A 22,416-nucleotide genomic window follows, 5' to 3' on the forward strand; every position below is an offset into this window, starting at 1 on the left:
CATTTCATCCATCAATTGTGTGTCTTTTGCTAAATTGATTTCGTGGCAGGTTTTCTGGCAGCCAAGAGGAATGTTTGCAACTTCAGGTGCTAAGTAGGTCTCCATGCATTCAGCTACAGCATTTGTGGATTAAGGTAAAGCACCTGGCCACTCTGCTGTGAGAGGAGCAGGCATAGTGCTTATTTGCAACAGATAGGCCCAGGGCCAGACTGGTAATTCCAGGCACTGGGCAATCCCCCGGTAGGCTGGATGGGGTGGGGGCCGTTTTTTAGGTTTTGACTGGTGAAAACGATGCTAAAGCATCGTTTCGCTAGGCGAAAACCTATTGATTACAGTATGTGGGGCATGGAACGTCCCCAGTCTCCCATTGGCTAGCTCCATAAATGGAGGCTAGCCATTGGAAGACGGCTCTGTCTGTCAATCCCGGACCAGATTCGGGGGCGTTCCCGATAATTTTTGGCTTTTGGCTACGTCAGCCGAAAGCCTGTTCTCGGGAACGCCCCCGAATCTGGGCCGGCATTGCACAGGGGTCAGGTGTGGACTCCCTCTTTGCATGTGCGTCTGGGACAAGGAGAGGATGTGTGGTCTGCACTAAACTAAAGGGGGCGGGAGGGGGAGCGAGAGGCGGTGAAGGGAAATGCTGCAGGAGGAGAAAAGTTCAGAGCGAGAAAACACACGCGAGAATAAAATAACAGAACAACTCTGCCGAGCCTGGACTCTGTGCTTCATGGAGGGCAAAGCATGCCTTGGAGAGCGAATCATGCCCTGCATGTAAAACTTCCTGATCTAGGCGGCTTGTTTCATCCCTGCATCCGCTCGACGTAGAAGGATAAAACGTCAGTCATTGCCAGTGTTTCCAGCACTAGCTGTTGTGTAGGACGCTCCAACGCAGCCGAGCAGATAAGCCAGTGTTATCGCTGGTCCACTCCATGGTTTTTTGAGCTTTCCCTAGTTTAGACACACGATGGCGCCCTGGCTTTTTGGAATCTTTTATGTGCATTAAATGCCACATACTATTGATGTTTCCGTTTATCATAGTTTAACTCGTACTCCCGATTCGCTTCAATCACTCACTTTACAAGCCTTTTGGCACTTGAAGTCACCTTTTCACTCGATTGCTGCCTACAGATTGGATCGCCGTTTACCGACGGCTTATTCAGCAGTGCCTATTCCATTATTCCAATGGAACCGTTTTTCCCGATTTGTCTCACTCACTCGACTTTCACAAGCCTTTTGTTAACTGACGACACCTTTCCATTTGATTGCCGCACATTGAGTGGATCGCCTTTTACTGAGGGCGCATTCACCTTCGCCTGCGCTAGGAACCTAGTAGAGACACGCGGCACGGTGCCTCTGGTACCCGACCCTACTCATAAGTGCTACTCACTTGGCCAGAGTTGACAACGTAGCCTCACTCACCCACACCCCGTTTCTACAATGTAGATCGTGCATATTTACACTGACATTTTCTCCAACGTTAAACATCACTTACGTTGTGGTTTTTAATACAGTCACCCCAGATACTTCTGCTTTTTCACCCGATCGTCTATTCATTCAGGCCACCTTCATTCAAGCATTATCATTACTATGTCTCCTATCCCTACTGGGAATCTTGTTTGAATAGGTCATTTTACAGCTGGTTTTATGCTCCTCTTTAGATTGATTCTGTTCCCTTCCCTGGATTCATTCCGGACCTTAAGATTATTCGACTGATTCGTCGAGGGGCCCCACTCCATTGGGGATGCATAGTCTATTGTTACACCACTGGATTAGGAGGGGGTAAATACTGAAATGCCTCTCATAACCTGGTACTTTCCCTAAACCAGAATGTCTGCTTCCATCCTACCGAGGCGATGACGTCACTCCAACTACAGCTACTGATGCAGAGAGACAAACTGACCAGCGATGACCTAGGCCTAAGGATTATTATTAAAGTGCAGCAGAATTCCTGTATGGAATTCCTCCAGTCTCAATCACACCTTGGCGTTGTCCCACAATAGTATTTTCCAGATGCAGGAACAGCGGACCTAAAACCTGCCACTGTAATCGCTTATGGAGAGGGCTCCATTTCCCTGACCCTGCTCGACCCTCAGTCACAGCACGAAGAGCGTGTAATGCTGGCATCTTCCCTTTCGTTCCTCCCCCCACCCCGACTCTTCCTCCACCCCGGCCTCGCACTTGAGCCCTCTCAGCCAGCTCAGGGCAGGTGGTAAATGTCTGCTTTAAACCCCATAAAACTGGGAATTCTGTACAGGATGCCTGCTGGAAACAAAGGTTCCACACCATTATTTCCCGCCCCCCGCCCTGCTCTGCTGGGCCCTGCTGCTGCTCTGCGCCCCGGAGAGCTCCGCGCTGGCAGACTTCTCAGGTAAGACCCTCTCTGCTTCCCAGCCTGTCCTCTCCCAGCCTGTCATCACCCAGCCTGTCCTCTCCCAGCCTGTCCTCTCCCAGCCTGTCCTCTCGCAGCCTGTCCTCTCGCAGCCTGTCCTCTCGCAGCCTTCCCTCTCCTAGCCTGCCCTCTCGCAGCCTGCCCTCTCGCAGCCTGCCCACTCCCAGCCTGCCCACTCCCAGCCTGCCCACTCCCAGCCTGCCCACTCCCAGCCTGCCCTCTCCCAGCCTGCCCTCTCCCGGCCTGCCCTCTCCCGGCCTGCCCTCTCCCGGCCTGCCCACTCCCGGCCTGCCCACTCCCAGCCTGCCCACTCCCAGCCTGCCCACTCCCAGCCTGCCCACTCCCAGCCTGCCCACTCCCAGCCTGTCCCCTCCCTGCCCTTTCCCAGTGTCATCACCCAGCCTGCCCTCTCCCAGCCTGCCCTCTCCCAGCCTGCCCTCTCCCAGCCTGTCCTCTCGCAGCCTGTCCTCTCCCAGCCTGTCCCCTCGCAGCCTGTCCCCTCGCAGCCTGTCCCCTCGCAGCCTGCCCTCTCGCAGCCTGCCCTCTCCCAGCCTGCCCTCTCCCAGCCTGCTCTCTCGCAGCCTGTCCTCTCGCAGCCTGTCCTCTCGCAGCCTGTCCTCTCGCAGCCTGCCCTCTCGCAGCCTGCCCTCTCCCAGCCTGTCCTCTCGCAGCCTGTCCTCTCGCAGCCTGCCTACTCAGAGCCTGCCCTCTCCCAGCCTGCCCTCTCCCAGCCTGCCCTCTCCCAGCCTGCCCTCTCCCGGCCTGTCCTCTCCCGGCCTGCCCACTCCCAGCCTGCCCTCTCCCAGCCTGTCCCCTCCCTGCCCTTTCCCAGCCTGCCCTCTCCCAGCCTGTCCCCGCGCTGGCAGACTTCTCAGGTAAGACCCTCTCTGCTTCCCAGCCTGTCCTCTCCCAGCCTCTCGTCACCCAGCCTGCCCTCTCCCAGCCTGCCCGCTCCCAGCCTGCCCTCTCCCAGCCTGCCCTCTCCCAGCCTGCCCACTCCCAGCCTGCCCTCTCCCAGCCTGTCCTCTCGCAGCCTGTCCTCTCCCAGCCTGCCCTCTCCCAGCCTGCCCACTCCCAGCCTGCCCTCTCCCAGCCTGTCCCCTCCCTGCCCTTTCCCAGCCTGCCCTCTCCCAGCCTGTCCCCTCCCTGCCCTTTCCCAGCCTGTCCTCTTCCAGCCTGTCCACTTCCAGCCTGCCCTCTCCCAGCCTGTCCCCTCCATGACCTTTCCCAGCCTGTCCTCTCCCAGCTTGTCCACTTCCAGCCTGCCCTCTCCCAACCTGCCCTCTCCCAGCCTGTCCCCTCCCTGCCCTCTCCCAGCCTGCCCTCTCCCAGCCTGTCCCCTCCCTGCCCTCTCCCTGCCTGTTGTCGTGTCCCGGTGGCAGCAGGCAGCAGGCAAGAGCGTGCACTGCGTCCCCGAAGTAACAGCCCTAAAGCAAGCAAGAAGTACGCCCCCCTCCCACCAATCCCTGTTAGGTAGTGGAAACTGTCCAAACTGGGGTGCAGACAGCCCCTCTCACCTTTCGGCCTGGTACCACTGCACCAGCCGCACTACTTCCCAACTGACCGTTCTCCACTTCAGCCCCGTCTAAATTACAATTCCTGATTGTGACCCTTTTGCCTGCTTGTGCTTGTTTTCGTGACCCTGTTGCCTGCTTGTGCCTCCGTGTGCCCCTGTTGCCTGCTTGTGCCTCCGTGTGCCCGTGTTGCCTGCTTGTGCCTCCATTTTCGTGCCCCTGTCGCCTGCTTGTGCCTCAGTTTTAGTGCCCCTGTTGCCTGCTTGTGCCTCAGTTTTCGTGCCCCTGTTGCCTGCTTGTGCCTCCGTGTGCCCCTGTTGCCTGCTTGTGCCTCCGTGTGCCCCTGTTGCCTGTGTGTGCCTCCGTGTGCCCCTGTTGCCTGCTTGTGCCTCTGTTTTCGTGCCCCTGTCGCCTGCTTGTGCCTCAGTTTTCGTGCCCCTGTTGCCTGCTTGTGCCTCAGTTTTCGTGCCCCTGTTGCCTGCTTGTGCCTCAGTTTTCGTGCCCATGTTGCCTGCTTGTGCCTCCGTGTTCCCCTGTTGCCTGCTTGTGCCTCCGTGTGCCCCTGTTGCCTGCTTGTGCCTCCGTGTGCCCCTGTTGCCTGCTTGTACCGTACCAGCCACACAGGAGGAGGAATCGCTATCGTCCATAAGAAATCTATCCGCATCTCAACCAGCTCTGACACCAACCTCGCCAACTCCGAACACCTTCACTTCCATATCCACACCGACCCCAAAACCACACTCAGAGGCACCCTCCTCTACAGACCACCAGGACCCCGCGCAAAATTCAGTGAAGACATCACAGACTTCATCTCTCCACACGCGCTTCCCTCCAAAGACTATATTCTTCTGGGAGACCTCAACTTTCACCTTGAAAAGATAAACGACCACAACACCGCCACCCTCGTGGACAACCTCGCTAACCTCGGACTTAAACAACTAGTCACTTCCCCCACCCACATCGCAGGTCACACACTCGACCCCATCTTCACCTCCAGCAATCATGTCTCCTTCAGCCACACTACGGATCTCCTATGGACCGACCACAGCTGCGTTCACTTCACCTACAACAAGCCGAAACCCATCAACCACTCCCAACCTACCCTGCAAAGAAACTGGAACAAAATCACCACGGACCAAATCTCCGCATCGCTCCTTCGAAACTCCCCAGCCCTCTCTTCTAACGCCAACGAAGCCGCCGCCAACCTCACCCTATGGTTATCCAACACCGCCAACACCTTAGCACCACTGAAAAAACGTCAAAGCAAACCTGGCAACAAGAAGGCCTCGTGGTTCAACGATGATCTTAAGAAGTCCAAGAAACTCTGCCGCTCCCTTGAAAAGGCCTGGAAAAAAGACCCTACCACTAGCACCAAGGACGCCTTCAAACATGCCACCCGCACTCACCACCAACTAATCCGAAAGGCCAAGAAAACAGCATTCAAGGATCGACTTGACAACAACGCCCACAACAGCAAGGAACTTTTCAACATCGTCAAGGAATTTTCCAACCCCTCGGCCAACTCCAACGACATCACCCCCTCTCAAACCCTCTGCGACTCCCTAGCCTCTTTCTTCCACAACAAGATTGCAGACATCCACAACAGCTTTGACAACCAACCCGGAAACCAACCCACCCTACCATCTGCTGACCATCCTCCCCCCGTAAACACCCTTAACGCCTGGAACCCAATCTCCACTGAGGAAACCATCCGCCTGATGAATTCCATCCACTCTGGATCCCCCACAGACCCATGCCCTCACCACATCTTCAACAAAGTAGACTCCGTCATAGCACCGCACCTCCGAGACGTCATCAACTGCTCCCTCAACTCCGCTACCTTCCCAGAAGTCTGGAAACACGCTGAACTCACCGCCCTTCTGAAAAAACCAACAGCGGACCCCACAGAACTCAAAAATTACCGCCCCATCTCGCTTCTTCCATTCCCGGCCAAAGTCATCGAGAAAGCCGTCAACAACCAGCTCGCCGCCTTCCTCGAAGCCAACAAATCCCTCGACCCCTCACAATCTGGCTTCCGAGCAAAACACAGCACTGAGACCGCCCTCATCGCAGCAACAGACGACATCCGAACTCTACTGGACAATGGAGACACAGTTGCCCTCATCCTCCTCGACCTCTCTGCAGCATTCGACACAGTCTGCCACAGCACCCTTCTACAACGCCTCAATAACATCGGAATCCAAGGAAAAGCACTTGAATGGATCACCTCGTCCCTCACCGGAAGAACCCAGAGAGTCCGCCTTCCTCCATTCAAGTCCGAGGCCTCTGAAGTCATCTGCGGCGTACCTCAAGGATCCTCACTCAGTCCCACCCTCTTCAACGTATACATGAGCCCCCTCGCGGCCATCGCCCGCCAACACAACCTCAACATCATCTCTTACGCGGATGGCACTCAACTGATCCTTTCTCTCACCAAGGACCCCAGCACCGCCAAGTCTAACCTACACGAAGGAATGAAAGAAGTCGCAGAATGGATGAAATAAAGCCGTCTGAAACTGAACTCAGACAAAACAGAAGTCCTCATCTTAGGTACATCCCCCTCTGCTTGGGACGACTCCTGGTGGCCGGAAGCCCTCGGAAAAGCACCCATCCCGACAGACCACGCACGGAACCTTGGCATCATCCTGGATTCTTCACTCTCAATGAACAGACAAGTCAGCGCCGTATCCTCTTCCTGCTTCAACATTCTTCGCATGCTCAGAAAAACATTTCGCTGGATCCCTTCCGAAACAAGGAAAACAGTAACCCACGCTCTGGTCACGAGCCGACTGGACTACGGAAACACCCTCTACGCAGGTACCACCGCTAAACTCCAGAAGAAACTTCAACGAATCCAAAACGCTTCAGCCAGACTCATATTAGACATCCCACGCAACGATCACATCTCTGGTCACCTTAAAGACCTCCACTGGCTACCCGTCAATAAGAGGATCACTTTCCGACTGCTTACCCAGCACACAAATCACTCTACGACATCGGACCAGACTGCCTCAACTCACGACTGTCCTTCTACACCCCCCCCGCCAACTACGTTCTTCCAGCCAAGCCTTCGCCACTGTACCTCGCATCAACAAGACCACCATGGGAGGCAGATCCTTTTCATATCTGGCTGCTAAAACATGGAACTCACTCCCCGCTTACCTTCGCCTCACCCAGAACCACCTAGCGTTCAGAAAACAGCTTAAAACGTGGATATTTGACAAATAATCCTCCTCCCCTTCCTAAGCGCCTTGAAACCCTCTGGGTATGTAGTGCGCTATACAAATTTTATGACTTGACTTGACTTGACTTGCCTGCTTGTGCCTCCGTGTGCCCTTGTTGCCTGCTTGTGCCTCCGTTTTCGTGCCCCTGTTGCCTGCTTGTGCTTCCATGTGCCCCTGTTGCCTGCTTGTGCCTCCGTGTGCCCGTTGCCTGCTTGTGCTGTGTGGGTGTGTGTGGAAGGCTCTGTGTGGGTGTGTGGGGGGCTTTGTGTGGCTGTGTGTGTGGGGGGCTTTGTGTGGCTGTGTGTGTGGGGGGCTCTGTGTGGCTGTGTGTGTGGGGGGCTCTGTGTGGCTGTGTGTGTGGGGGGGCTCTGTGTGTGTTTGTGTGTGTCATTTGCACGAGATAAAGCTAGTGGCATTGTAAATGACAATGCCATTTATTTATGTTAAAAAAAACATAAATAAAAATAATGTCAAGAGCAATGCCAATAGCTCTAACTTTAACAAAGGCAAAACCATTGCATTGTAACTGCTTGTTTGACAGGGGGCCGGTTTTGTTGCTGGGGCCGATTACCGAGAGTCAGACTGGCTGAAGAGAATTTAACACATTTGTTTACCTTCTACAGTTGTTTTAACACCCCGTCCTTACAGTGTGCAAATACGTCTGTTGAATGAAAATGTAGGAGTGGGAAAATGTGTTGTGTCGCTTTGGGGTGGTAGCAACTGACTCCTGGTTAGAGATCACGCAAGTAAGGGAGAATATAATTTCCAATAAATTCATACCCATGCAGGGCAGTGAAATTATAAGGCCCGTCATGCAAAGTGGTGTTGTGTTTAAAAACACGGACTGGCTGAAGAGGATCACAATAAGAGTGTACCACTTGGCAGCACTGGAGCAGTGACTCGCATGAAGTTTGACATTTTTTGGTGTTTGCTTACTTTTCTAGGCTCACGCATCACTTTCTTAAAATAGATACATGCTCAAAGTTTTTTAAATTCACAGTGCATCTTCAGAGGTTCCCAGTTTCAGGCGTGGCTAGCTTATTGAGTCCAGTGGGATTCTTTGCACTCTGGTATTTGTAGTCCTGTATTTGTAGTTGGATAAACAAGACAACAAGTATCGGAATGACACGAATGAACTTGGACTGGATGAAATACAGATGGTCATAAAGATTACAATGTGGGAGCTCTAATTTTGGCTGCTTGTAGCCCACCTATATGGTGGTTTTGGTTACAAAAAAGTGCAATAGTGCTTTGTCAACATTTTTTTTCTATTCCAGAAAAACTTTAAAAACGGGATGTTTCACTGACGCACAGTTTCAGTTTACTTTATTTCTACAAACACTTTTGAAGTGGTAGTTATATTGGTTTAACTGAATTTACCAACACTGCAACTTACGAAATACCTCCACTACTTAAGTGAAAACACATCACTTGTAGGGTGCCCAGGTGGCCCCATATCCCCCAAAACACCACTTTTCAATTTCTGGGATTTGTTTTGAGTTATCAGTGCATTCTGGGACTTGTTATCTTAATTGAGCCACTTGAACTAACACACCTGATAGCGGTATGTAAAAAGTAAGTCTACTAAATGGAATAGTGGTGACCCATCTGATCACACTATGCACTTGAATCGTAGTGTTCTAGGTACATGTAAGAGAGTTATTAAAGGACCCTGTAGCAATGTTGATACAATGTCTGGCGTGGTTCCTTTCAAAAACATTGTAATCTGACAGTTTATGTAAATGTGAACCAAACCTATTCCGAGAATGCTACTGGTGATGTTAAATGAGGCTCCCAGAATGGTGCATTGCATCCATGGTTATGTGGGTGGAGTGATTTGGCAAAAGCACGTAGTGTGCACTGGAATGTTGGAAAAACGTATTTATAATCTCATTCTTTTTATGCGGACACTTTGACGTCTCTAGATTTGCTGAGGCTTAGCAGTCTTTTCCCAGGGCGAAGGGTCAGCCTCACTGAAGCACACCGTCGGTTAACCACACAACACACCCGTAGGAAGGCTCCGCCGCCTGCACTCGCAGCAAAATGAAGTATGTTAACACTGCACACAACCACTATCGTGATGATGTATCAAGTGCACACACACACAGCATCAAGCACACACGGAGGCACCATTGAGCTGGGTAACAATAATTTACAGACACACACATAGCACTGTGGAAGCACACACTGTAAGGCAACCTGGATAAAAACACACAATCTCAATCGGTGACACACGACCTCCATGTAAGGCACATAGACTAAATTAAACACATACAGTCTCAGCAAGACACCCACAGGTAAACACACGTGCACACTCACACGCAATCAAACACATACATGCTGGACCTATCAAACCAACACACATTACATTTTACAAACACATACACAATCTTAATCATTAGCAATCAGATGTTGTGAAGCAGACATTGCATCAAACACACAATCTAAAACACACACCACATGACTTAAATAAACACCCACACATAGGTAGGCAGCCTCATGCAGACGCTCACTCCAGACTTCATACAAGAACAGCCTCCATCTGACTGATATTTCACAAGTTTCGCTTACACACATTTAAACTCAGTCTGAATGAAGCACAACCCCCACCTCCCCCCGCCCGCCCCCGGACGCCATCACACACGATGGGTTACTACTTCACATTTACATGCTATCCAAAAACCACCCTGCTGTGTTGCAATGTTAGACTCGACCAGAAATGTCCACTCTGTCAGCACCAGGTAGCATCCTTAGCAAGAAACTGTATATTCCAGAATAAAGAGAGGATTTGTAGTTAATAACGCCTACATTTCATGTGCATTATCTACAACTCAGCCAAGGAGAGCGCTTCCTCTTCAGGACAAGAGTGGCGCATTTTGGTCAGTATGTTTTCCAAAATTTTCTGGGGGGAGGGGGGAAACCCCCCCAAAACCCCCTAGTAGTGGTTGGGTTCACTCGTATGCAACATGCCGGACGGGGGGAGGCTGGTCTGGCAAAAGTTGCCAGGGCTGCTTTCAGTTCCCAGTCCAGCCCTGGATAGGCCTACCAAAACCTTCTCACCCAGTCTCTTCAACAGACTTCAGATCTACCAATGAAAAGGAGGCAGCGGACGAGTTTTTGAATCCTAGATGTCACATGCAGATGTCAACTGTATCTAACTGCCTCTGCAACAACGTTCAAAACCTGAAATCTTAGGAGACATGTGGCCTAGCTGCTAAAAGCATAGAAAATTCATCAGCAAAGCATCTAAAAGAGCTATGGAACAGAATCAAAGAGATGTTGAAAAACAAAAAAAGGCCAGCTTGCTGTTGTGTGGACACCTGAGGAGCATTGGTGAGGTCAAATGCGAGCACAGCAAATTCAAAGTGCTCATGCCCCACTGTGAACCACAAGCAATGTCTCCTGGTGGGGAAGTCAACTATGTGAAAATAGGTGCCCTGCAAGTCCAACCCTGCCATCCAATCTCTAGGGACCAGGTCAGGCAGGACCTGAGCCAACGTGTGCATTTTGAATTACGCCTTCTTCAGGAAGTATTGGAGAGGGCGTAGGTGTAGTATAGGGTGGAGGCCTCTGTCCTTTTTCAGCATCAGAAAGTAGCGGTAATAGCAACTACAACCTACTTCTGATGATGGTTCCCTCTTGATTTGGCCAAAAGAGGCTGCTCTTCCTGACACAGCAGGGCGAGATGGTCCTGCCAGCCAGTCTGAAGATAGTGGCATGGGCGGCGGATTTTCCATGACGCTGAACAACTTGAAGCACCCATTTTCATGCCACTGGTTGCCCTTGTTGGTGAGAGCCCTTATATAATAATGTGGTAACTCAGTAGACCGTAGGACATGGGTACAGTGCGATACAGAAAGGAGTGGTCCTAAAGGCTAATCTGAAGATCCAGCAACTAAATTAACCAATCCTGACTCTATACCAGTAGTCAAACATCCTCAAGCCAAGGGACAGCGGAACATAACATTTCTCAATAAAGGAAGAGTATACCACAATTACACCACACAAATATAGAGATTCAATAGAGGTTAATTCAAGATTGTATTGAAATGAAATATATATACACACATCCGCTAGACGTTTCAAAGAAACTGTTAGAAGAAGAGTCAGATGCCTGGTTAAATCGGATGACTCATTATGCAAATTAATGGATATATTAAGAAGCCTCCTTGTTTTAAGCACACGTCTAATGGAGCTTCCCAAGACCATTAGGATTTGCCTTAGGAGCACATTAATTACTTAACAGATGAAGAGCCGGTTGGCTTTCGCTGTGTAATCAAGTTTACCCCTGCACAGGAATATTTGCAATTCCGGGTCACACCTAACTGCCCTGAGGAAGACCCACCATTAAGGTTTTAATCTGAAAGAGACACATTAGTGATAGATTCCTTACCATAGAATATTCCCCATGCGTCAGTCTAGATAGGAAAGTTTTCTGCTTAGCAGAACCCATCACTGGTGTCGTAAGTGCCGGATGACTTCACAGAGGCTACTTAGGCACCACCCATGCATGGTGACGTCAGTTCGTTTTACCAGATTCTGGTAAGTGGCGCCATAAGAAAAAGTCGAAGAAGCGTGTTTGCTCTCAGACGTCCCCACGTTGCTCTTCGGAGGCGAGGTGGAGAAGGGCTCCACCCCTGAGGCCCCTCCAGAGCCTGGGAGTCCAGTGGCCTACCCGCTATACCCGGGTCCGTTGGTGACTCCCGAACAAATGCAAGAGTTGCATGCTGCCTTGGACTGCCTGTTTAGGCCTCGGGCTCCTGCCGGCGTGCCTGCGGGCCCGGTGTCCAGATCTTGTTGACCCTGGCACACCACCTCTGGCGCCAGTCCCGGAGCCACTGATCCAGCGCCCTTGGCTCTAGCGCCACAAGGTGCAGCGCCGTTGGCTCAGGCCCCGGTGCTGTCCTTGGCTCCGGCCCCAGTGCCGCCCCTGGCTCCGTACTGGGTGCCGTTTATCCTGCCCCTGCCCCGATTCTCGGACCATTTTGTTCCGACCTGGGGTCCGCATTGAGATACGGCTCCGGTTCGGCCCCGGCTGGCGCCGCTTGCCCTTGCTTCGGCTCCGGCCCTGCCACCGCGGCCAGCTCCTTCTACTCTGGAGCCGGATGAGGATTGGGACAGCTCCGAGGACCCCCTTACGCGGCACTGCGACTCCAAGCAGGATTGGGTGGATGACCTTCAAGATGCGGGTGAACTTGATGTGTCTTCAGACCCGGGGTTTGCCTCCCCTCCGCCTACTATGGAGGAGGGCGCTTCCTACACCGTCTGGCTGCGGAGGCTCTCCATTTCGACCTCCCATTTCGGCCTTTAAGACCAACCTTCTTACGGAAGTGCTCCGGACGGCGTCGGAACCGCTTCTCCCTTTCAATGAGGCCCTTACCAAAGCCCTCTTGGGCACTTGGTTGCGGACGGCCTAGGGGGCACCAGTGGATAAGAACATTGCTAGGCGACATCGTCCGGTGCCTGGTGATCCTACCTTCTGGACCGCTCACCCTAAGCCTGAGAGCCTGGTCATTTAGACTTCAACGTCGCAAAGCGCCTTTCCCACGGCTCCACCGGATAAGGACTCTAAGAAGCTGGACCAATATGGCAAGAGGTTGTTTTCCTCAGCCAGCTTGGGGTTGCGGTCAGTTAATACCACCTGCTTATTGGGCCGTTACTCCCACGCAGTGTGGGATTCGGTAGCAGAGGTCCTGCGTCAGTGTTCTGAGGAGGTCTAGGTTGTCCTTTCCCAAGCAATAGCGGAGGGCAGGGATGCAGCGAAGTTTGCCATCAGGTGTGGTCTGGACACGGCGGATTCCATGGGCAGGGCAATTTCCACGGCTGTGGCGTTGCAGCGCCATGCCTGGTTGCAGTCTACCGGGTTCTCAATTGATGTAAAGAGCTCGCTCATGGGCATGCCCTTTGATGGCTCCCGCCTCTTTGGCCACAAGGCTGACAATGCCTTGGAGCGCTTTAAAGTCATGGCCAAGTCTTTGGGTCTTTCCGCGAAGAGCCCTGGCACGCCTCGGTTTCGTTCCTTTCGTGGCCAGGATAAAAGCGCCCAGGTGCGCTCCTCCTCAAAGCCTGTGGAGAACCAGCCTCAATGTGGCTGCGAACGTGGCTTCCTTAGTGGCGGGTCTGATAACCAGCGGGCGGGTCAGTCCACCTCAACCCCCGCTGCTTCCACCTCCAAACCTTCCTAATCCGAGCTTCAGGGAGCACCCCATGCCGGTAGGAGGCAGGGTCCGTCACCACCTCCACCACTGGCACAAAATCACATCGGACAAGTGGGTGCTGCAGATAATCTGCCAATGTTACTCGCTCCCCTTTCTGTCCTCCCCTCCAGCCATGCCACCTTGGTACCACAGCATGTCGGGGGATCATTTGGCTCTTCTCCATCAGGAAGTCTCGGCCCTCCTGGCCAAGGGGGCCATAGAGTATGTTCCCGATCAGGAAGCAGGGAGTGGTTGTTATTCCCATTACTTTCTGGTCCCCAAGAAAGAAAAGGGGGGACTACACCCTATCTTGGACCTCCGGGACGTCAATCGCTTACTCCAGAAGAAGTTGAAGATGCTGACTCTGGCTCAGGGCCGGACTTTCCTGGACCCGGGAGACTGGATGGTAGCGTTGGACATGCAGGACACATATTTTCATATCCCCGTCCTGCCGGACCACCGGCGTTACCTAGGATTCATGGTGGGCCAGGAGCATTTTCAGTTTGCCGTGCTCCCCTTCGGCCTTACCAGTGCCCCTCGGGTGTTCACGAAAGTGATGGCGGTGGTCGTAGCTCATCTGCGCAGGTCTGGGGTGTCAGTCTTCCCCTTCCTCGATGACTGGCTGAAGGCTGACTCGCTCCAGGCGGTTGTCGCCCACCTCCACACTACGGCCAACCTCATGCATTTGCTGAGGTTCTCCATCAACGTGCCAAGTCGCATCTGAGTCCCCCTCAGAAGCTCCCTTTCATCGGAGCAGTTCTGGATTCAACGCTGTTTCGGGTTTATCCTCCCGAGCAGCGAGTCCGGGATATTCAGGCTATGATTCCTGTCTTTCAGCCTCTATCTTGGGTTTCAGTCAGGATGGCCCTCCGGCTTCTGGGCCTGATGGCCTCCTGCATTCTGCTGGTGACACATACCAGATGGCATATGCGGGCTATGCAGTGGGACCTGAAGTTCCAGTGGGCACAGCATCAGGGCAACCAGTCCGATCCCATCCAGATCTCGGAGGGCGCTGCACGATAGTTGCAGTGGTGGCTCACGAATCGCGATTGGGTCAGTGGCAGATCCCTCTCCCGTCCCCAACCAGAGCACACAGCGGTGACGGATGCGTCCCTCCTGGGATGGGGAGGCCACATGGGAGAGGCAGAGATCAGAGGTCTCTGGCGGAGTCCCGGCTCCATATCAACCTTCTGGAGCTGCGGGCGATCCGGCTTGCACTGAAGGCATTCCTTCCCTCTGTCCGGGGAAGTGTAGTGCAGGTGTTCACGGACACCACCACCGCCATGTGGTATTGCAACAAACAGGGTGGGGTGGTGGACCCTATGTCAGGAGGCTCTGCACCTCTGGACATGGCTGAAACATCAAGGCATTAACTTGGTGGTTCAACACCTGGCAGGTTCTCTGAATGCCAGGGCGGACAAACTCAGCCGCCGGTGCATGGTGGATCACGAGTGGCATCTGAACTCTGACGTGGAGCAAGGTCATTTTCTGCGATGGGGAGAGCCTTGGTTAGATGTATTCGCCACCAAAGAGAACGCGCAATGTCATCAGCTCTGCGCGTTGGAATTTCCAAGGCGGCACTCGCTCAGAGACGCTTTTCGTCTCGAGTGGAGCTGCGGTCTGTTGTACACTTATCCGCCTATTCCACTTCTGCTCAGGGTGCTGAAGATGATCAGGCGCGACCGGGCCAAAGTTATTCTTGTGGCTCCGGACTGGGCTCAGAGAGTATGGTATCCCGAGCTACTTAGTATGAGCATTGATCCCCCGATCAGTCTGCCTCTTAGGGAGGATCTTCTGTCGCAGCAACAGGGACGGTCCTCCACCCGAACCTGTCCAGCCTCCACCTCCATGTGTGGAGATTGAGGACAACAGTTGACAGCTTTCGACCTTCCTCCCGAAGTCTGTAATGTCATTCTGGCAGCCAGGCGTCCCTCCACTAAAACGGTATACGCCTGCCGAGGGAACAAATTTGTGGCATGGTGCACAGCAAAGGCTGTGGATCCCCTTTCGATCCTTCTTTCTGAGGTTCTTCTGTTTTCTCTCTTTGGCCCAGCAGGGCTCTGCTCTGGGCACTATCAAAGGCTATCTTTCTGCCATTTCAGCCTTCCTGAGGCTCCCTGATCAGCCTTCTATTTTTAAGTCCCCGGTTGTTAACCACTTTCTCAAAGGCATTACACACACATTTCCTCCCCTGCCTTTCATAATGCCTCAATGGGACTTAAATCTGGTCTTGACTTTTCTGGTGTGAGCTCCCTTTAAGCCTCTTTATAACTGTCCTTTACGTCTTCTTACTCTAAAGACGGCTTTCCTGGTTACTATCACCTCTGCCAGAAAAGTGAGTGAGATCCAGGCCCTTTCTTCCAAACCTCCCTTCCTAACTCTTCATCCGGACAAGGTGGTTTTAAGGACCCGTCGTCCTTTTCTGCAAAAGGTTTTCACGCCATTCCACAACGGGCAGACCATCGCTTTACCCACCTTCTTTCCGCCTCCACATCCTTCAAGGGAAGAGGAGAGGCTCCACCGTCTGGAACCAAAACGTGCGCTAGCATTCTATCTGCAGCGTACACAGCAGTTCCGGGTGGATGATCAGCTTTTTGTTGGCTACGTGGGCGCCAAAACAGGTTGGGCTGTGCACAAACCGACCATCTCCTGGTGGGTCGTTCTGTGCATCAAAGCATGTTACTCCTTGGCCATGAAGGAGCCTCCTGTGAGGCTGCGTGCCCATTCGACCAGGGCAACTGCAGCCACTACTGCCGTGGGACGTGGCGTTCCTTTGTAGGACATTTATCAGGCAGCTACGTGGGCCTCGCTGAACACGTTTACCAAGCACTACTGCCTTGTCAGGTCCGGAGAGATTGCTTCTTTGGCCGTTCTGTGCTCTGTGTTTTTTTGGGTTAATCTTGTTCGCAGACCCACGACCGGGGTTGGTATTGCTGGGGTATCTATTCTAAGGTAAGGAATATATCACTAACGTGTCTCCTTCAGATGCACAAGTTACTACTTGTGTAACGATATATCTGTAAGAGACATTAGTTGGTGATAGATTCCTTACCGCCCCACCCATCCTTCCCGTTCTGCGAACTGATTACTAGGGTTAAGGTCATCCCCTTTTAGGGTCCAAGTTTTATGCACCTAAGGTCAGTTTCTTACATGGCTCTGCATTTCAGCGCAGAAAGACATGCACAGAACTGATGCCAGAGTCCATGGGTGGCGCCTAAGTAGCCTCCGTGACGTCATCTCAGCACTTACGACGCCAGTGGCGGACGCGGAGACGCACGGCACCACCTACTGGCACGAAGGTGTACTGCTAGGCAGAAAACTTTCCAGATCCAGACTGACGCCTGGGGAATATTCTAAGGTAAGGAATCTATCACTAACTAATGTCTCTTATCGATATATCGTTACACAAGAAGTAACTTGTGCATTAGCCTCTATCTTGGGTTGAAACGTCGAAAACTTCATTCATTTAGCCTGGAGTGACTTAACTATCCAGAGGGACAGTACCAATGTGAACACTTACCTGTATAGTATGGATGGAATGTGATTTGACCTAAAAAGAAAGAGTGCCAGACAGGCCAAGACGCTACTTGTTTGTGGTTTATTTGCTGTATTTATATTGTATTATTTCTGATTTCTTTTCACTTATGCAAGAGCACTTCTTTCAAGCACTTGCATCTCACACAATGGAGCAACCCCTATATAATAATAATGTGTATATCCATACTAATATAATAAAGAGAGAGCCCAAACCTTTGAGGCGGGTAATCTCAGGAACCACAGCACCAATCACAACACCCAATACAGCGTTGGAAAGGGCAGTTGCAGCAGAAAGACATAGGCTATGCAGACGCCCACCATATACATTTAAAAGGTAAAAGAACCGTGCCAGCAAAGTAGTCCCTTGTGGGCGTGTCTGCGTTGTGCTGTGGGCGTGACAAATGCTGGGGGCGTGTGGTACGTTCCGCCCTTCATGCCAGGTCTCATATTGTGTGCTAATCTCACCCAGCTCCCTTTAAATAACCCTGCACCCCATAATCATAACCCACCCTTACTCCTTAAAATACCCCAACACCCTTAAACACTAACCCATCTTAACCCTATCAATATACCCTGTACCCCAAACCTATCCCTAAACCCTAAAAATACCCCTGTATCCCAAAACCCAAATATAGCCCTGTACCCTATAAATACCCCTGTACCTCAAAACCCAAACATACCCCTGAACCCTAAAAATACCCCTGTATCCCAAAACCCAAACCTTCCCCTGAACCCTAAAAATACCCCTATACCCCAAAACCCAAACCTGGCCCTGAACCCTAAAAATACCCATGTACCCATAAACCCATACCTATCCCTATAACTACCCCTGTAGCCCTTAACCTAAAACTATATCTGAACCATTAAAATACCCAACCACCCCAAAGCATACCTCAGTACCCCAAAACATATACCCATACTTACCGTATCCAAACATTTTTAAAAAACATGCTTTTACCATTCATGCATTTACAACGAATTTCGTTGTAAATGTATGCGTGGTAAAAGCATATAAAATGTAATGCTATGCGTTATAATGGCATTGCGGAGTTATGGTACTTTCGTAATGAAAGTATGCGGAGTGATGGTATGCGGACAGAAAGTTGTGGGATAATGGGTGTTTACCCTCCCCCGGTAAGAACATTGGTGGCACGGCGGCCCACATCTCCAGCAACATACTCATATTTTTTAACCACCCATTTCAAAAATGCACAGGTCTCGCTCATTGATGGCCAGCACCGACAAACACTTTTAGACACACCTCCCTCCACAAGTTCTAGAATTGCGAACTTTAGAGCTGGGGAGCTACGTTCGAATCTCGGCATCAGCTCAACATCCTGTGATTCCAGGCAAATCGCTTTGTCTCCCCCTGCCTACCACAAATGAATGTGTTCTTCTGTAATGTAAATTGTGCTCATTCCATGTTGTCGAGTTCGCGCTATATAATATTGCAAGGAAAAATGAACTAGAGTTCACACAATACAGAACGCGCACTCTTAAGTGCATCAGCAGTGCACTGTGAATCAGAGAGTTTCAAAGGCCTCTCACAGATAAGAAATGCTATCAAAACGAAATCCTACAAAACAATATACTACTGGCCAGCAGCAATTCATACCCGGAAAACGTCGGGACGGGCTGCTAGTATGTATTATGTATTATATATATATATATATATATATATATATATATATATATATATAATTTCAATACAATTTTTAATTAACCTCAGTTGAATTTCTGTGTTTGTGTGGTGTAATTGTGGTATACTGTTCTCTTTATTTAGAAATGTTAAATTCCCCTGTCTCTTGGATTGGGGATGTTTGACTAGTTTGTCCTGAAGAAGGTGTTATCACTGATTCACCGAAACGCAGCGTCGACAACGAAAACAAACTGTGACCCTTGCATTTATTTGTTTTTAACCAAATTGTGATGCTTTAATGTTTTTTATCTGTGCATAAAAATGTTTTTAACCTTTGTAAATTATAATAAATTGTATACTTTTTATAACAAACACAATATCTAAGGTTCTTATTCCTGTTTATAAATCTGTTTATATTTTAAAGGGTACATATTTGAAGGTACAGCCTGGTATTCTGTGGTATTCAGCGGTATATGAGAACTATATTCGGGTTCCATATAGGCCAATTGGTTCAGGGACTTTCCTTGTTCTTCCAACCTAGTTCTCCTTGTCCCATATCACTATACAAAGGAGGCCTCCCTTCCTTTTCTACACTTGTTTGACTAGTGGCATAGTCAAGACAGGCTAATTTAGTTGCTATATTTTCAGATTACTTGTTGGTGAAAGGGCATATTAAAAGGGTTTGGAGGTTGCCTGGGACAGTGGCAGACTGGACAGATCTCTGCCCTTTGGTCCCGCTGGTTTTGTGGGAAACATGTCTGAAGCCACAAAATAACTGGGGAGCTTGTTGGCTGTGGGGACTGGATGGGAATGGACGCGGTTGGTATCCCCCATCATAGCCATGGAAGGGACGAAAGGCAGAGTGGGGCTTGGCATGGGGCCATGGAGTCTTATCAACCTGGTGGCAGCCCAGGTATCCTTAAAACGATTATGCAGCGAATCTCATTTAACTTCAAAAAGGCGAGTGTCATCGTAAGGGCATGTCCGTAAGGAGTGCTTGGACATTCCCAAAAAGCCAATAGGCCTCAACCAGGCACAGCGACGAAGTGCCACTGCCTAAGCAATCGCCCTTCCTAGCGAGTTGGCCGTGTCAAGTCACAAAGTGAATGTAAAAATTACTTTTATATGCCTGTTCTTTTGGTTTTTAGGTCTCGCCTGTGTAGGCTGCGCATGCGCAGTCTTGCTGGCGAAATTTTATGATTTAGAGGGGCTTTGAGAAGAAAAGGCTTTAAGCCCCGCCCCCTCTTTCCCATTGGCCGGCGTCACCGTTTATGCTAAACGGTGTCCAGCCATTGGGAAAGAGCATTCGGTGACAGACTTTTCTCTTTTTCTCCCGCCCCACTTGGACGGCCTGCCTTTCTTTCTGGCATAAAAGGTTTCTTATCTTTATGGGGCCAAAAACATGGCCCCTTAAAGAGAATAAACCTTTTACTTCAGAAGGAAAGCAGGCCGAGGCCGTTCAAGAGGAACAGCAGAAAAAGAGAAACCCCTACATCATGGCCAGCGCTGTTCTATAGTGCTCTAGTGAGGCTCCGGAGTGTTTTTAATTGACAAGACCGTAGTTTTGGCTTTAACAGAACTGTTTTAACAAAACTAAGTAAATACTCATTGTATTGGCTCCTATGAGATGCTAAGACCTTTAGACAGCGTACAACCCTCATTGTTGCCCCCACAACCCCCCCCCCCCCCGAGCTCAGATGTTTGTGCTGCGTTACCTAGCTCTGTGACACTTCCACAGATTCCACACAGACCCGTCCTGGTCATTAGTCCCCCCCCAGATGTCGCTCTCCTCTATCTTTAAAACTCCCAGTCTATCGCACCACAAATCGGTTTCCTTCATTTGCTAACATTGTCCACCTTGCCCTGTTCCCAATCAGTTTCTCTCTCACAGCGCCCAGGGTCGCAGAGATCATCTGCTCGGTCCTCCCGGCCCCTCCAAGTGGCCGCAGGGCTCATGCGTGTTATCATCCTCTTACTTTGGAGTAAAGAACGAGGGGACAGGTCAGCCTGGAGTCGCAGGCGTGAGGAATGGGGCGTCAACATATAGTGCCACACGACGCAGAGCTCGCGATAGTGGCGATATTTCGACCAATGTTGCTTTTCACAATCCAAACGTCACTCACACCCATACTCCAGGAAGCTTGATGAGCACCCCCCCCCCCCCGTCATGAGCATGATGTCTGTTGTAATGCAAAGTGCTCAGAACTTAGTGGAGTCGAGAGTCTCAGAACATGTGAGAAGCACATATCTCTTCAGCTCATATAGGGCCGCTCAATACAGGAGCAATTCAATACATATTTTACCCTGTTCGTAAGATGTTATATGTATTTAATGGCTAAACCCTGATACGGTCCAAAAGGGGAAACCGATTGCATTGCAAAAGCTTGTCTTATGTTCCACTGCAGTTAACAGTTTATTTTGTTTGACTAATGGTTTAGTTCATCATGGCTCATTGAACAGGCACTTAAATAGTGATCAGTATTGTAAAGAATCCCCTTGCAGTCAATTTACTCAGTTGATCATGAATGTGTGTGGAGTTGACCAGGTGGCAGCTTTTCAAATTTCTGCTAAAGGGGTATTTCCCAAGAATGACATAGTGGTTCCCTACTTGAATGTCCTCTAGGAAGTACAGAGTGAGCTATGCATATCAGCTTTATATAAATGTAACCAACTTGTAATGCCCAACTTGGAGAGTGGGTGTGCCATTGGAGGATTAGAAAAGGCTTCAAACAGTTGTTGTAGCCTATGAAGGGACTTATCCTGTAGAGGTAGTACTTTACCGGAATTCTAACATCTAACATGAGTGAAGCCCATCTGGGTGCAGGAAGATGGGCAGTTCAATGGGTTGATTTATATGAAGAGGCGAGACTACTTTTGACGGGAATTTGGGATTTGTTCTAAGGACGACCTAGTCCCTATAAACCTGACTGAAAGTCTCTTTTGTGGTTAAAGCCTGCAACTTACTGATGCGTCGGAGGGAGGTGATTGCTACTATGGTAGCCATCTACCATAAGGACTGCAGATCACAGGAGTGGTTCGTCGGGTGTACCCATCAGCCTGTAAGAACTAAATTTAAGTCCACGCTGGAGGCATTCTGGGACGAATAACTAAAGACCCTCCATGAAGCCTTTAACAAGAATTTTGAAAAATGCAGGTTTCCTGTTGTGCAGGAATGCCACAACTGCAGAGCAAGGTCTTGCCTCAGCAGCAGTTTCTCATGAAGGCTCACCAACATCTCTTAGCATGGAGCATCAGGGTTGCCTGATGTCACCACTAGGATGAGGGTCATAGACACGTGCCTTATTTTCTCCATCACATATAGAATGAGAGAAAAAGCATAAGCAAATAATCCAGACCAGTTCATCCAAAGTTTATTGTCCATGAATTATGGGTACTTGGAGGCAATGTTTTGCCATTTTGGGCTTCTGTCGGGTGAACATGTAAATGACCTCTGGTACCCACGGAAAGAAATACTTTTGAAGAACTTCTGTGTTCAGTTCTGGTTTGTAGACCTGTTAATGCTTTCTGTTTAGGTTGGCAAAGTTGTCACCACCATGCAAATACTCCCTCATCAGCTAAATGTTGTTGCAAATAGCCCAAAGCCAAATGTCCTAGCCAAGTGCAGAGAGCTGCAGGAGTGGGTGTCCTAAATATAGTACCTGGCCATCATTTTGTTCAACTTTAGGAGGACTGTCTTACTGTGGAACAGCATGAAGAAAGGTGTAGGGTATAGATGATATCCAAGAGCTTAAGATGGCGGATGTCACACCCCAGGTATTGGGGGATCCACGTGCCTTGAACAATCATGCTGTGGAGGTGAGCTCCCCACCCCAATAGTGAGGCATTTGTGGCAATGGTCACCTACAGAAGAAGGTCGAGGAAAGGAGTGCTGCGCAAAAAGTTGTTCCTGTTTCCC

Source organism: Lissotriton vulgaris, chromosome 5 (assembly GCF_964263255.1).
Source record: "Lissotriton vulgaris chromosome 5, aLisVul1.2, whole genome shotgun sequence".
Taxonomy (NCBI): domain Eukaryota; kingdom Metazoa; phylum Chordata; class Amphibia; order Caudata; family Salamandridae; genus Lissotriton; species Lissotriton vulgaris.